The sequence below is a fragment of the Scomber scombrus genome, chromosome 16, assembly GCF_963691925.1.
Source record: "Scomber scombrus chromosome 16, fScoSco1.1, whole genome shotgun sequence".
Lineage (NCBI taxonomy): Eukaryota > Metazoa > Chordata > Actinopteri > Scombriformes > Scombridae > Scomber > Scomber scombrus.
Window position 1 is genome coordinate 8,199,526 of NC_084985.1, and position 16,682 is coordinate 8,216,207.

Genomic DNA, 16,682 nt, shown 5'->3' on the forward strand with positions numbered 1-16,682 from the left:
TGTTTTGGAATATTTTTGAGTTGTGGGGATTCTGGATGACAGCGGTGAGGACTGGGAGTCATTCCAGTCAGCTTCGCCTCAATCCGCTCCTTTTTCCTTCCTTGTGTACACTTCTAATATTTCCAGACCAGAAAAATTACCCTCTTCAATCACACTTTGGTCTCTCTCCTTTTTTGCAGGACTGCAGCAGGTCTGAAATATAAGAGGATGAGTGAGCACAGCCGGCGGTGGAACCTTGTAAAACACATTCAATCGGCTAAAATCAAACAGTAGCTTTGAAAAAGAGAGCAGCGTCATTATGCTGTAGATTCTCCCCTTTTACGCAAAATGAAACTCTGGTGTTAGTATTGCAACAAGCAGGAAATCTTGGCCCACCAGTGGATGAAAGAAAATAGAGGTAGTGACGAATTTAACATAAAGGGAAATAGAAAATGCTCACAGGTGTTAAATCATTGGTTTCTTTTGATATAAAGCTATCACAGAATGGTTGGTTGGAACTGTACACATCAGTATGCAATGAAAAAGTTATTGACAACATGCTAGGTGATTTGTAATATCTACAGTGTTGAATTTTGGAACAGATATCTCCTAGCGTCAATGTTGAATCATAAAAGAACTACTGTACCAATATCACCTATATTAGTAATATGTCACATTAACATACAGTACAGTTTGTAGCCTATACCTGAAGTTTTTTTGTGCCACTTGTTTTAGTTTAGATTTGTCTCTTTGAAGCAGAAAAGCTTGTTTCTGGCCCATATATGAACTCAAAAGGGGCAAAGATATTCCCTTTCTTTCACATTTTATGCTCTGGTTTTCAATGTAGAAGAGGCCTTATTTTGTCTGAGTAAGTATTGATGAAATGGTTTCTGCAGATTGAATCATTCAGGGGTTCCAGACAGTGCAAAAGAAGTCCACAAGATACTGCTGTGAGGCTTCTTTTGCCTCAATTGACACATTAGAAGATAGTCTGTTTGTATATTTGGCAAATGGATGAGGGAGATTTGTGGAGCTTCAAACACTGTATGTTAACCCTGACTTATTTTCCTTATTTTATCTGATAACAGAGTAGTTTTAGTAGTGACATGCTGGGAGTGAATAAACAACGAATAAAAAGTTGGTAGAGCAAAGACCTGTATTACCTGTGGCTCTCCTGGCACTGATAAACTGTGTGCAAAGCACTTCCTCTCAGTGACGGCAGGCAGCCATGATAAAGACTTGCAAATTCAGGACGCGGTAAACAAATCCGCACGGCTGGAAGGTAATCTGTGGGTTCAGGGAGTTTCAAGCAAGATGAAGACAAAACAGTCTTTGAGAGTCTTCTGGCTGCTGCTGATCAGTTGCTGATAAACTCCCCGCTGGATGATGTAACGAGCTGGGCTCCTGGAACAACAAAGCTGACAAAGGGCATGTGTGTATGTGTGCATGGAGGTGTGCACAGACACTCATAGCCAAAGATACTGTATGGCATGGATGCAATGTGTTTTTGGATGCATACACCTGGCTTGTGTAAGCACTTGAGACTATATGCTGCTGTGAGTGTGTGTGTGTGTGTGTGTGTGTGTGTGTGTGTGTGTGTGTGTGTGTGTGTGTGTGCGTGCGTGCGTGTGTGTGTGTGTGTGTGTGTGTGTGTGTGAGGTGTGAATAACAAGTCGCAAATCCAATTGAGTTTCCTCTTTAAAGGCTTGTGAAGTCCCTCCTAAAACCTGAGAATGGAGTATAACTGAAGCACTGTGTATCTTGCCTACATGGTCTCACAGGGAGTGTGCTCTTCCATTGTGACATTTTATTTGGAAGATTCAGAAAATAACACAAAGGTTTTTAACTATTCATGCATAATCTGTTTTATCTTGTCACCTGTGTTGTTATTCTCCCGTTTTTATCCCTGCAAATTGTGAGAGGGTAAAAGTTGAGAGAGAAAGAAATATAAACATATTTTAATGAAATGCTGGTCAATACACTGGTTGGGCCTCTGAACCTGAGGCAATGAATTAATTTCCCAATGTTGTCTCTTCTCATGGTTGACAATCGCAAAGAGTGCAGTGACAAACATGTCAGAAGTTTTGCTAAAAGAGCAACGTGACTGATGCAGCCATGGCAAGTGAGTGGGAGTCAATCTGGACTTGGACTTTCTGTTCTCAGACTGCCAGCCTAATGGATAGCTTCAGGCTACTGAATGCTAAATGGTGTAGCCTTGGCTATCATTTCAAAGTGCTGCTCACTCCGTGTGTGGGATGTTTAGTGATCTCCCCATTCTTTATTTATTTAAAGTGACCTTTCGACTCCGGAGCTGAGATTGCTTTGGGCAAACTGAGCTGGGTTTAAATGTTCGGGGGTGTGGGAGGGAGGCCATCGTTTGTTGCCAGGGCCCTAAGCGAACTGCGCTGAAACTCTACAATTTTAACCCCAGAATTCATCTGGGAAGTGCCGGCTGGCAGGCAGCAGCAAATGAAGCGTTGCAGGTTAGATGTGGTGATAGGTTTTTGTCCTCATTAAAACTGAAATCCCTGCCACTGCTTCCTCATTTGTATTCCACCGCAATTCATTCGAGGTGGATTTTGATTTGGGGGATTTGGATGGTATATGGTCACTGAAGCCAGGAAGAAAAGAATGCAAGTTGTAGTTTCATCTTACGTAAAGCCTTGAAAGAACAACTTTACATATACTTTATACTCACTTATTTTCCAACTTTGTGATTACACTCAAAACCTTCATCTTTGGCTGAACAGAAAGAAAGTCTTCCTTTTTATGAAAGGGTCTGTACATCCTATGAAACACCTACTCTTAAGCACACTTGCTGCCGAATGTGCCAATCACTGGAAACATCGCCCCCACTTGGGAGCTGAAATATAATATGTGTCAGTATCATTAAATCTACCGTGCTGATATTAAATCAGTATCATTCAAAGGAGCTCATGCTGATATCATTGCTTCAGAAAGTGCTGATGCTGCTGTGGGACCTGCTGGCTACAGTACGATAGGATTTTGCATCCATTCAGATATTCTCTAGTTCCCTCGGGGACTATACTGCACAGTAATCCACTTAATTTACAATTACCCATGCAAGCCATACTCATATGGAATGATAAATGGACTCAAGTAATCCCTCTGATAGAGCTAGTCAGCGTGGAAACCAGACCATATACATTATATATGGTCTGTTTTCTATCCTTCCATCATTTGTCTCCCTATATTCAACATATTGTCACTTATAAACAGCTCTCGGTTAAGGTACACACACTTATAGACATACATATTTACATACAGTATATTCACATAGCACATATTCAATATATCACCTCTCTGCATACTGTATAAATCCTCCCTGTCTTTGAAAAGATGCAGAGGTAAAGCCCATCTGTGCATGGTGAATGTTAATGTTTTAACTCCCACTGCCAAAGATCAGAGCAGTGCTTGCTCTCTTTGGCCCTTTGAACTCTAACCCAGTTTTCACTGTAACAACCTCTGTCCTCACTACGTCTGTGCTGTGGGCTGCTGGGTATTTGGCATTGCAGAAGGTTTTATTGGCACGAAGACCATGACATAGTTGGACCCGACCAGTTCTGTTCTTGTACCTGTGACTAAGAGTCTACAGCCATGCTTAGCCACTCAGTGAGGCCGTGCTTTGAGCTAAATGCTTACATCAGTATGCTAACACGCTGAGGCTTAGCAAACACAATGTTTACCATATTCAGCATTGTAGATTATCGTGTTAGCATGCTCACAATTGCTGAGGCTGATGGGAATGTCATTGGTTTTGCAGGTGTTCAGTCATAAAAAATAAAGTATTGGATAAGTCAAATTTTTTGATCTGATAATGTTGCTTGATTAATGGTCAACTCACCCAACCCACAATGTCTGTGGACGTTGTTATTTGAGCCAAATGAGTTCAATTGTTAAATTATTTAGCCCAAAAAGAGAAGTTGAAAACTCTTCTTCTCATAAAGGAAGAACAAGCTATTCTTATCATAGTGCCTTACACTTTATCACTAATGACACATTTTGTACTCATCCTTGTTCTCTGTATCACAAGGTTGGACAGACTTCCTTACAGACATCATACTCATCTATAAAGCTGTTAAAGCTTCCAAACTACCTCACATCTCTTCTCATTTAAATCTTGTAACTACTAATCTCGCCCAATTAAATGGAATGAAATGCAAACTGCCCTCAAACTAGAGCATTTCGCTCTCCTTGTAGATTTTACAGCATTATTATCAGATGTTTTTTTATGACTCTTGTAGTTTTATTAATTCTTTGCTGATTGTGATTGTTCAGCAGTAGTGTCTAGTCGTGTGTTTTCTGTTTGCTGATCGTGTGCTGTGTGTTTGACTGATTATGTCTGCTTTTTGTTCTCAGATCTCTCTTGAAAAAGAGAGTAAATAAAGATTAAATCTGATGAAATTTAGCTAAAGATGGATGTCTGTTTGGGTCCAAATTTAGCCCAAATATAGCTTAACATACTGCAACTAATGATTCTTTTTTATTATCGATTGATCTGCTGATTATTTTCTCAGTTAAGTTGTTTGGTCTATAAAGTGACAGAAAATAGATAAAAATGCTCATCATAGTTTCCCAGAGTTTAAGCTGATGTGTTGGAATCTCCTCTCCTCCTCTCTAAGGAGCAGCAAAACCCCCAAATATTGTTAGTTTAGCAACAAATCTCAACCTTGACCAGTTGAAACCATCAAATGTTTGACATTGTTACTTGAAAAATGACTCAACCAATCATTCAATTGTCAAAATAGTTGCAATTAATGTTCTGTTGCTCCTCAGCTCTAAATATTTAAATATATATATATATGAAACACTTTAGTAATAATTCATGTTGTTGTAATTATAATAATCACTATAAAAACTCAGGGATCATGAAGGTTTACAATTCATCCTGAGGGGAACATTCATGTCTGTACCAAATTTCATGGTAATTCATTCAAAAGAGGCAGACATAAGAGAGAAAACTATAGATGAAAACTCAGGGATCAATAAAGTTGGATTCATCTTCTGGAAACCATTAATAATAAATGAAAAAAATTTCATAGACTCCCATCCCATATTTGTTGAGATATTTCAGTCTAAGTGGTGACCTGACACTGTCAACCCTGAAGCCATACTGATAGCATGGCTTAAACTGTAAAATCTCTTTTAATTTCATCCTTTTGATTCTTTTCCCCCTGTCTCTTCCACTTTGCTTCTCCATATTGCAGTTTTCTGTTTAAGGCAAATCAGTCTCTTTCTCTCTCTTACTCTCATTCTCTCTCTCTCTCTCTCTCTCTCTCTCTCTCTCTCTCTCTCTCTCTCTCTCTCTCTCTCTCTCTCTCTCTCTCTCTCTCTCTCTCTCTCTCTCTCTCTCTCTCTCTCTCTCTCTCTCTCTCTCTCTCTTGGTTTCCATAAGGCTCCTGTCTCTTATTTGACTCTCAATAACTTGCTCTTACATTTGTCTCACTTTACTTTCGCTCATACATTTGATTGGCCCTTATTTCAGTGTCTAGTCAAAGGCATGCAAATCAATCTCCGTCTTTCTCTTTTTAATCACTGTCTCTTGCTCCTTTTCTTGTTCCTTCTTTCTATCTGACTTAGCCTCTCTGACCCTTTGACTCAGTCAATTGCACTCCCTATACCTCTTCCCTTTCTCTGCTTTGATTCACACATTTTAATTGCCCATTTCTCCATCTCCAGAATTAATGAAATCTTTACCCATACAAAGATTCATTAAGATTTAGAAAGGCCAAAGAGGAATGTAAATACAGACATGGAAGGAGAGAGCGATACTATATATTTTGGTTTTTGCTGAGAGCAACAGATGTTGATAGCTATGATGATCCTATAGCCGAATAGCTCAATCACTCCTTACTAACACGGAATAAATCACTAAATCACCCTTAACAAAAGCAAATGAGAAACACATTTTCCCCCCTCTGTTCATTTGATGCCCAAAAACCTTTGAGAGAGACATTGTGAAGGAAACACAGCAGATCAAAGCCTTTTCCCTCGCCCTCTCTTTCACAACAGTCCGTATGCAGGGAGCGATAGATGTGGGTGATGAGTTGACAGCGGAGAAAACGATGCAGTGAAAAAGGTTAGAATGACATGTGAGGACAAGTTATGACTGCTGCCTCGACTTGACAGTGCAGGGTTAATTATGGATGGCCTCCTTAGTGTTAGCGAGGGCTCAACACTAAGTTGCAGAAACGACTGAGGCCCTGCTGCCCTCTGGCTATATGCATTAGGTTCTCTTATGTTTTATTACTGCAGGAGGTTGCATTGGGGTGGTGGAGTTCCACTTACGATTTGAAACGAGCTCTCTGACATGAGGAGTTAACAACAGTTTCAGCTGATGTTTTATGGTTGACCCATTTTACTCACGGGTTATTAGTGAAGCACATCCTCCAAGGACTGTGGAGCTGACTTAACCGACCACACTGAACACTGATGGAGAAACACAGCAATTTCCTCACTTCAATGGTAAAAAAGATGAAAACCTTCTCTTCTCTTTAAAGAAAAAGTTTAGGAAATATGCTTATTTACGCTCGTTAGGAAAATGAGACGAGATAATCAATATCAATCTCATATCTATGAGTTTATCACATCTGAGCCAAAGTGAAGGAGAAAAGCCAGAGTGTAAGGATATGTTTAGCCTAGCCTAGCATAAAGACTGAGTGCTTAGGGAAACAGCTGTTAATCAATAAGTCAAAGGCTGACTTATTAACATATTAAATCGAATCTTGCTTGTTTAGCGCATGCATAAATGAAAATGTAAAAAGTGTCTTGTCATCCTAGTTTTGAGGAAAAATGTATTTAAAAGTTTATCTGAAGATATAATATGAGGCTTCAGCAGTCTGGGTAAGTCCAGTAAGTCTTCCACAGTTACAGTATTTTTAGCAAAAAAAAAAAAAGAAGAAAAAAACCCTTCTTGGTCTCCACGGACAATGTTTTCCTGTTCAGCTGCAGTAGAAAGATAATAACAAAAAGAGGGAATTTGGCACTAAAAAGACAGTAACTTTGAAAGATATTGATTTTGCTTTACTAATTTTGATGGCAGAGGCCTAAAATTAGCATCAAGTTAACTTCTGTGCAAGAAAGACATTTTTGCACTGAAGGAGGACTATGGATTTTCTGCCCATCACTTACATTCAAAGTGCATTATGAAGGGGTCCTTTTGGGATGTCTCTCACTGTTCATTTTGGCACCTGACTGTTGTTTTAGGACAGACTTGAAAAATTGTGAACCTATCCTTTAAGGTTGAATGTAGACAGAGCTTTGAACTTTGTAAAGAGTCGAGGTGGCTGTTTCCCAAGTTTCAGTCTTTATGCTAAGCTAAAGGCTAAATACGTCTTAAATACAGCTCTGTTGTTCACTCAAATTGATACAGATCTTCTTATATCATTTGCCATTTGCCAGTGTAAATGACAATGCAGACTTACTTAAGCTTTTATTGTCAGTGCAATAACCATGTTCAGTATTGCAGTTTTACAAATGGTTTTTATGGCATGAATGAAACAATAAAGTTTAGTTCATCATGATGTTTTTAATCCATCTGAGTATATGTGTGTATTCACTCAAAGCTTCAGCTGCATGCCTGTACGTATGAAATTTTGAAAAAGTAAAAGAGGGAATGGGAAAGGGGATTGATAGTGGCGACATCGTTAAATGAATGAAGAGCTGGATGATTTTATTGCTCATTATTTCCCCAGTTTCCTCCCTTCTCCTCCTATTGTAGATACATATTCATGTGAGTATGTTGTGTGTTCAGTCAAGCCTCATAAATAACATTGTATAAACTTGCTAAAAAAAAAAAGAAGAAAGAAGCTATTTCCTTCCTTATCTCATTCCCCTCTTCAATTCATTTTGCAGCTACATGTTCAATCAATCAAGCATGCCAAGCTGACAAAGCCTGCACACATGCTGAGTTGCATTGATTTTCTAAAAGATGTCAGGCCTCTGTGGCCTGTGAATGTGCCTCCGAAGGATCTGTTGTATTAGCACAACGACGCTGACGGCAGATTCATACACATTTGATTGGATAGATGCCATAATTAGCTTGGTCAGGCAAACAAGCACTCTGGAGTGGTTCTGCATGAGTGTATCCATTTAAAAGACCTTGTTTTTTGGGGCGAGAGGTATGGATTGGAATAAAGTGATGTCAGCATGAAACAAAAGCTTGAAACATTTAGTCGATTTACTGTCCTGACCTGGCAAGAAGAAAGTTGCTCGAGCCAGGAAAGAACTGGATTTGTCTCTATTGTCTTCAGTGTGGGAAGTAATTTGCCTGCTGCGTCTATGTTTGGGGAAATGGGGGGTAGTTTTTGCTTTGTCATGGGGAATGCAATGATTCATGCTAAAAGAAGCCTAACATCTGGCCTCATTAATCATTTCGTTTCAAGTCTGAGTTATCGGGGAATACTTTTCTCTTTTCATTACATTCTCTCTCTCTCTCTCTCACTCTCTCTCCTTCTCTCTTTCTCTCCCTCTCTTCCTCCCTCCATCTGCGCTGCTTGTCATCTGTTGACATTCTGGCATGCCTCATCACCCAGATCACTCCTCCCTCCTCATTTGCTCCCTAATTTGTTTAGATGGCAGAAAAAAACAGAGAGGGATGAGAACAAAAATGACTAAGGTGTGGAGAGGAGCAAAGGAGGGAAGGAGCAAGTGAGTGTGGGAAAGGAGAACGGGAGATAAAAGAAAGAACTGCAGAGTTGTAATTCAAGTTTGATGAAATCTGTTTGCAAGCCGTTTAACAGTTAAAGAGTTTCTTATTACTCACTGAGCTCTGAGTGAATGCAGTGACACATTCACATTAATTCCACATGCTACATTGCCTGGGGCTAACAACACAGTGATAAGAACAACATTTTCCATTCGCTGTGATGACAAAGCCCACACACACCACCCGTCAAACATTTACAGGGTTAGGAAATTGCTGCTTTTTGACAAAGTTCCCATGACTGCTGTTGTGTCAACTGATGTGTTTGTTACTCTTTATTACATTTTATGGCTAAACGGGCAATCCCGCGGGACATGCAACTCATAATGCTGACAGAGAGAGATTTACTGTGTATAATATTAAAAGATAAAACTGTGGTTGATATTTAAGGAATGAATTGCAAAGGGACAGATCAAAACATGCCCTGTGTGGGATAATGTCAAGGTATTTTTTGGAGGATTATATAATTTTAACTAAAATTGTGATAATATGCAGCACTATAAGCTATTTAGTCAACTAAAACTAGGGAAAACTTTGTTTAAGTGACAAAAGAACATGTGAAATAACATTTTAGGTTTATTCCTGAGTGAAAAAAAAGAAGAAGAAATAACTCAAGGTCTACTTACCAGCATTAAAAAAAGAAGCTTTAAGTCACAACTCACAGCCTTCCTCAGGAAATTGAGTTTGCTTAGTTGTCATGGAGATAGCTACAGTATGTCCATGACAACTGAGCAAACTACATCTGCTAAATAAGGCTGTGAGAAATGGTTGAATGAATAAGAAAAAAAACATAGTAAGGGGATAAAAGGAAATCAAATATATTAAGTCAAATTGAACATGAATTAATATGTATTCAGACAGCAAATTTTAGAGGTGTCTTTATACAAAGTCAAATGGAAAGTAGGAAGTAGATGTGAGTTTGTTGTGAGTTTTTGGCACAAATAAAATAGTTGAACTTGAAGGGAAAATTTGCAGGCTTCACGAATCTGCTTATAAACATAAAGAGGCGAGACAGGAAGGGAGAGAGACTGGAGGGGAAAAACAGCAAGAACAGGAGTTTCTGAGTCAGAGGCTGAACTGAACACAAACACACACACACACGCACACTCCCACAGACACATCTGTTGCTAGCTCACAGCTAATATACAGTTGGTATTCGGGCTATTTGGGGCCAATAAACACAAATGGTCAAGCAGTCAAACTCGCTTGAGTGACGTGAGGTAAAAATTCACTTTGTGTTCTGTCTGAACGCATCTTTAGTATGCAGCCGGCCCTTCACTGCTTTTTTTCAAATATGAGTTTCAAAACAGCACAAAACAGCTAAAACAGATCCAAAGAGAAAAAGCAGTTTGTGCCAGAATCGCAATGCAGTCTAAATTGGTCAGTGTGGCATTATTTGGCAATGTCAAATGGCAAAGAAGAACAGCAATCACAAGTGAAAGCTCTCAGACCCACACTAATTTACTATCCATATTTAAACAAAGCAAAACTACAGCCTCACAGTGTCATCAGAATATAATCAACATCTTTATTATACAGTCTGGTGCTTATAACCATTCTGAAAACCAATTAATAAAGACATTTAAATGACTGATAAGTAAAAAGTAAAAAGGTATGATAAGGTGTTTTTTTATGCTCCTTCCTGCAGCAGGTATATGATTGGAAAAAGCCAAATGTTGCTTTCAAACCATAGTCTTCTTCCAGATGTTTGCCAGATGTTAACATGGTATACATGAGCAACATAAGCATCTATCGAGGGAGTCATAGATCAGATGTTTACTTTGTCCGCTTGTACAACAACCAAAAAATATGAATGAGGTTCACAGAACCAGAAGCGGCACCCTTTGTGTATCAGAAGCTGAACTTTTTTGAATATGAATGTGCTTCCAACACTTTCTTATGTTGTTCGTCAAATAATGCTCCCTCATAATACGTCCATATGTTAACATGCTAATGTGCTCATAAAGCTGTTTAGCAATTGTTTTCCTGAGCAATGTGTCAACCACCAAATCTCCATCCGTCCATTTTCTATACCAGCCTTTTCGTTTGAATGGGCTCACAACATTCAAAATCAATAATTAAATCTGTATGTGAAAACCTTTGGAGTGAAATTTGAATGATAAAGTTTCTGTCCAACTCTTAAAAAGCTGGAAGTGTTCCTGCTTTAAGAGGAGTCCAATTCCAATGTCTAATATTAGACACACTCAGGACTTTGATAACAGCAATTCACAATGGACTGCAACTGTCCTAAAGGAAAAGAGTTGATGATTAGATACTTTATATTCACATATTGTATAATATAGCCATCAGTCGTTTGCATGTGACAAAACCATATGTTTCCAAAAAACATGTCTGGAAACTAAATAAGGGCGCTCAGGTTATTTTCAGATGCAACCACTGATGCATGTGAAGATGATACAGTCTGTTTGCTGTGTGATGTGGAGTTCATTGTCCTGCTTTCCATTGCATGACAAATTGAGAAGTCTGCTTTTAAAGAATTGACAATATGGTTTTGATTATATAAGTATGAAAGGCTCCAGATAAGGTACTTCTTCTTCAAAGATTCTTAAACAAAAGGGCCATCTGCATTGTTTATATGCTCGTTCATAAAGCTCAAGTACAAGTCATCCACTTAAGTGATTTCTGAGCAATGTGCTGAACATTAGCTTACATCACAAAATGTGTATAACATATGTTGAAGCTATCAGCACTTATATAACTATGATGTATTAGGTCAAGTTACAAACAAACCCAAGCACACAAAAGAAGTGCATGCCACTTGTACATGGCAGTGTACTTGAGTTGATAGATTATGTGTTTGTCCTTGTAGATCTTTAGATTGTCTAGTTACAATAATTTTACAATAGGTGAGAGAAAACAAGTCTTCAACAAGTCTGTGACATTAGTATGTTGGAAGGGTATTTACTTTTTGTGTAAATAGCTTGATACCTGCTCAGAATATGAATTGAGAACATGCAATCTTATATATTGTGACTAAAAATAAAGTTCTAGCACCAGCTTCTCTCTACAGCTTTGTAGAGAGAAAGTGAAAAGCAGAAAAATAAAGAGAAACTGCACTGAATAGGTGAAATGATTGATTCGTGAGGCTGAAGAACCAGTCAGAGGGCTCTTTCTCTCCAACCTCCACCGATTCAACACTCACTAATAAGGGATGACTGGGTCAAATGGTGCTGGACACGCCACAAAAATTACCCTCAAGAAGAGCTCAAGGGTGGCCCATTGCCTCCCAACGTCTGACTATTAGCTTGATGTATTGGGCCCCACAGAAACACAGACACACAGATCAAGTCTTCTCATGCCAATTTCCTGTAGATGTTGCCCAATATGAACTCTGCTAGGACAGAAGATCCCTGATTTCCAACCTCCAGCTGCTCCTTCCGTTCTATGAGGGAGTAAAAGGGTTCTTCCCACTGTAAATCACCCGGACTCGGTCCGCCAAAACCTCTGTGAAATTGATATTCATCCAAACATGAACTTTTGCTTTTGCCTTTCATCAAAATGCCAAATTACAATAGCGGAAGAGGGAGAGAAAAAAACAACAAATGATGAAGAAAGATGAAAGAGAGAGAGGGAAAAGAGAAAGAGAGAGTAAAATTGTATCTGCCGTTACTCAGTGCACACAGAGAAATAGATGACACAGATTATTGCAATTTTCTGGTTAATGCCTTCATCAGGTTATCTTATTCTGATAAAGGTCATAAACAGAGTACCTAAAATTGGATTAAAAGAGCATCTTGTCAGTCTCTCTTCAGTACAGCATCTCTCATAAATCTCATAAATCAAATATGTACAGTTTAGTTTGGAGTGTGTTTATTATATATATATACACGTCTTTTAAAAAAAGCTAAAGTAAAAAAACAAACACTAGTCAAACACTTAACTAATCTGCCTTATCAAGACTGTGTGGGTGTGGTTTTATTATATTTAATTGAATGTGGCCAAGGAACATGAGCAAGCAACCCAAAAACTGACATCAGATTTCCATTTAAATAGTTCTAAATCCTGTTTGGTGCAGGTTTGAAATAATCTGTTTGAAACCAATGAGGAGACCATACTTTATATAAAGATGTACGTAGCGAGGTGTGACATCACCCATTGGTTTAGCTGGTTTGCAGCCCAGAGATGCAGCGTATTGTCGGCACCAGCATACTTATTAGAGGGCCTGAATTTCGCGATTGAAACCATAATGACAAAGTATTTCTGGAGAGAAGTTGACACTTTTTGAATGGGAGGCAATTAGAGACTGGGATTTTTTGGAGCCGGCATTTAGTGGCTGTCTGTGGCATTGCACTTTAAGGTACATTGGCTTCAGCCTCAAGTCATGGCAATTGCCGCTTGGAAGAGACCAGACAAAACAAATTATGTCCAGAGGGGATACAAGTCTGCAAGTCTGTATAAATGACGTGGATGACGGAGTTTCTTCACAGATATACAGACAAAACAAAAAATAAGGACACTTTTTCATGTCAAAACTGTTCAAACTTTGTGTTCTTGTAGCACTCCAATATTAAGATAAAGAAGGTGATTGACAAAATAGGTTGTAGGTGCATTTAAGAGTACTAGCAGGACCTATAATCACCAGCATCCTACAGCTACACATCCTTGTAAACATTAAACTAACGATCAAACAAATTGTGTAAACTGTGCTTATTAGGAAAGTCCTGTTACTATGAACCATGTGAATGCTTTACTCAAACTATAACCTCAATAGTCTACATCTTAAATGTACTAAGAAGGATGTCCCACACAAGAAAAACTTTTAGGGTTTGGGGTTTGAATGCAGGAGATGAGAGAGTGATTCAGCATTAGCCAAGGAAGTGTTTGAGAAAAACAAGAGTGAAAGTGATCTAGAGAGCATTTTGGGGACAGATGGTTTGTGTTGTGCAAACAAGCAACTTCTGAGAAAAGAGTCAGGACATTTTCATTCTTCATTCAATTGTGTGTGTGTGTTTGTGTGTGTCTCTCTCTATCTCCTTTAAAGATCAGATGTGTAATTGTATCTACAATAAATTTGCCAATGCAAGTCTGCAGAAATTTCTCCATCTTTGTCTATTTCTGTTCTCTTGTCTTTTCTCAAAAAACCCTCCCTCCCCCATCCCCCTCCTCCTCACACCACTGTGCTCTGAGTTTGAGCTTGCCTGAGCAGCTTGGCAAGTATCACTGCCATACATTCCATCTACCAACAGCCCTGAAAAACTCACATTTCAAGGATTTCCAAACTGATTAATTCCTGAAAAATTGTCAAAATTGAATGTGATGTGAGACAGTCATGGCTTTCACCCAAATCTTGTCAATTCATGACACAGATTCAAATTAGGGAATTATATATCATGCATAGATGCTCAATGTGAGGAAATTGTTAGATGTGTGAAATGTGCAACTTTTTAAACATTTTTTTACATCTACTATTAGAAAGTTATCAAATAAGTGAAGTAACTGCAGGTGAAGAAGGAGAAATGATGGTTAGCGGCTAACAAGACACTCCAGGCCAAAATAACTGGTAATAAAATCCTGCTCCTCATGACTGTACGCATGACCAGAGCAGGTACAGAAAAAAGTAGAGAGAAACAGACAGTAAGAAGAAGAACTGGATCATTGTTCAAGTTCATGGTGTGTGAGTGTGTGCGCCTACGGCAGGAGGGGGGGATTCAAGTAGGGGAAATGAATTTGAGAATGTTCTCACACTAAATAAGGAAAAACAAAGAAAAACATATTACAGCTGACTGATGATGAACTAATAAAGTGCAGAGCCACACACAGAGAGATGAGAGTTAAACAACTTAGTGAGTATTTGTAGCAGTTTAATGACACTGCTGTCTAAATTAAACTCATCCCAGTCAAATAAACAAAGAGCTTATTTATGGTAAAATTGGGAAAATGAAATGTAAACTGTGCTTAAATTATCCAGTGACGGGCTCAATGTATTAGTAACAAACTTTTCTAGACAGCAGGCCTGTGCAGTCATCATCATGTCATAATTTTTCGCCCAGCCAAATTCCACTTCGCCAGCTGGGACATTTAAAGCCTAAAAGAGAGTCAATAAGGAATGTTCACAAACCCAGTAACTTTATAATAGCAGGCTAGATAATGGACTTTTTAACAACTATATTTTATAGAGCTTCTTTATATCTGACATTGCTTTTTTTCTGAACTTAAGTTACCCTAATAAAGCTGCTGTCTGTAGTTTAAAGGCATATCAGCAATTTCCAAAGATATGCATGACAGACACTTTTAAATGCTTATGAAATTCATAGCTATGAATGGTAACGTGCACCCCAGTTAAACTAGCTGTCATTCTAAGTGTTGCTAATGGTAAAACAGTAACAAGACTAAGACACCAGCAGCCTAGCAGCTCTGTGAGGCTCCTTGAGCAAATGACAACGATAACAAGCTGACCTTTATCAGTTATAATGTTTACAATCTTAGTTTAGCATGTTAGCATGCTAAAATCACCTAATAGGTATACTATATACAGCTAAGAATGATGAAAATGTCATTTATTTTATTGGTCTTCAAGTCCAAATTGATATTCTGACCTGATGATGGTTTTAGATGAAAAGGCAGGGTAAAGTTATTACAACTCATTTAATAGGGAACATAAGTATCTCAACCCAATTTCACTAAAAACCAAAGGTGCCAATGTTAAGATGCTAGGAAAAGTGATTGTCTAAATCAATAACTGTAGATGTTGTACTCATGTTGTATATGTTAAAATATTTCACTGGCTGAGGGAAAATCTTGATCTTCCGGATGACACTACATGAGAGGTCAGGGGATTGCCAAAGTCATTAGGATTCCTCCTCTGGACATCATGCATAGCTGAAATTTCATGGCAATCCATCCAATAGTTGTTGAGACATTTCACTAAAAACAAAAATGCCAGCCTTCAGAACACAAGTTAAGGGATCACCAAAGTGATTAGGATTCATCCTATTGGGACCATAAATATCAATACAACATTTCATGTCAATAGCTGTTGAGATTTTTCAGTATGGAGCAGAGCAGCTGCCTGATCCTGCCATCCTTAGAGCCAGGACTTAACACTGACTGGAGTAGCCATAGTAGAAGTTAAAAAAAAACAACAACAACACATTTCTACATTTCTGGAGCAAGTAAATATTTTTGGATCTGGTTAGACACCAGGTGCAACATCACCCTGCTGCATCTCACAGTAAGCAAACTAAAAGTAAACTTCTACATATTTTGGGGACATCAGGGTTTTGCCACCTAATGGTTAAGCAGGTACAACCTGACCTACATGCAGTAAATAGAGTTGTTCTTTGTATCAGCAATTAATCAAAGTGAGTCCTTACAAAGTGCTGCTGTCCTGGGTAGTTAGATAAGGGAAGGCACAAGCAATTATGATAGGCGCTATATGCATCATGTCAGCTTTATATTCCCACTGAGAATTGTTGTCTTTGTGAGTGCATGTAAGGTGGGAGGGTCTTCACCTTTCTCAGTGCATTACTGCTCAATGGGAAGATAAAGAGGCAGCTTCATAAACAATGCTTCATCTCTGTCTGCCTGTCTGCGTACCCGCCTGTTGGTCTTGATACCGTATCTAAAAGCCAGTATATCAATCCACAACACTGTCGACCAGCCTAATCACCTGTTTTCCTGGCTCAGCCTAAACAGGAACGACTCTTTTCTGCACCTGCAATGAATTCATTTCACCCATACTCAACTTATGTCACCGCACATTCACTCTGTTACGGGATGTTTGTAGTGTTACAATTTCTCTGTGTTGTTTTTTCAAGTTCGATATGCAATGGTGCATTTGCACAAGTGTTGTCACAACGCATGAGGGTTACTGAAAGTGAATGCGTGGGCGGGCGTGTGAAAAATGAATGCCATTTTGAATGTGTGAGTATGTATCATCAAGAGGGGAAGGCCTGAAATGTTGATCTAACCTCGTGCCCCAGCTGTTTTCATTCCATATTCAGCAGAGTTTAATATT

The 16,682-nt window shown here is 38.8% G+C and overlaps 1 protein-coding gene across 1 annotated transcript in view; it reads right to left on the minus strand.

Moving 5' to 3' along the window:
• Positions 1–6,128: 6,128 nt before the first annotated feature.
• The window catches only part of sdc2 (syndecan 2), a 401,227-nt gene continuing 390,673 nt past the window's right edge, over positions 6,129–16,682 (minus strand). The window contains exon 6 of the mRNA XM_062435355.1: positions 6,129–6,138. The gene's annotated coding sequence lies outside the window, so the exon portion shown is untranslated. The remainder of the gene's footprint in view (positions 6,139–16,682) is intronic.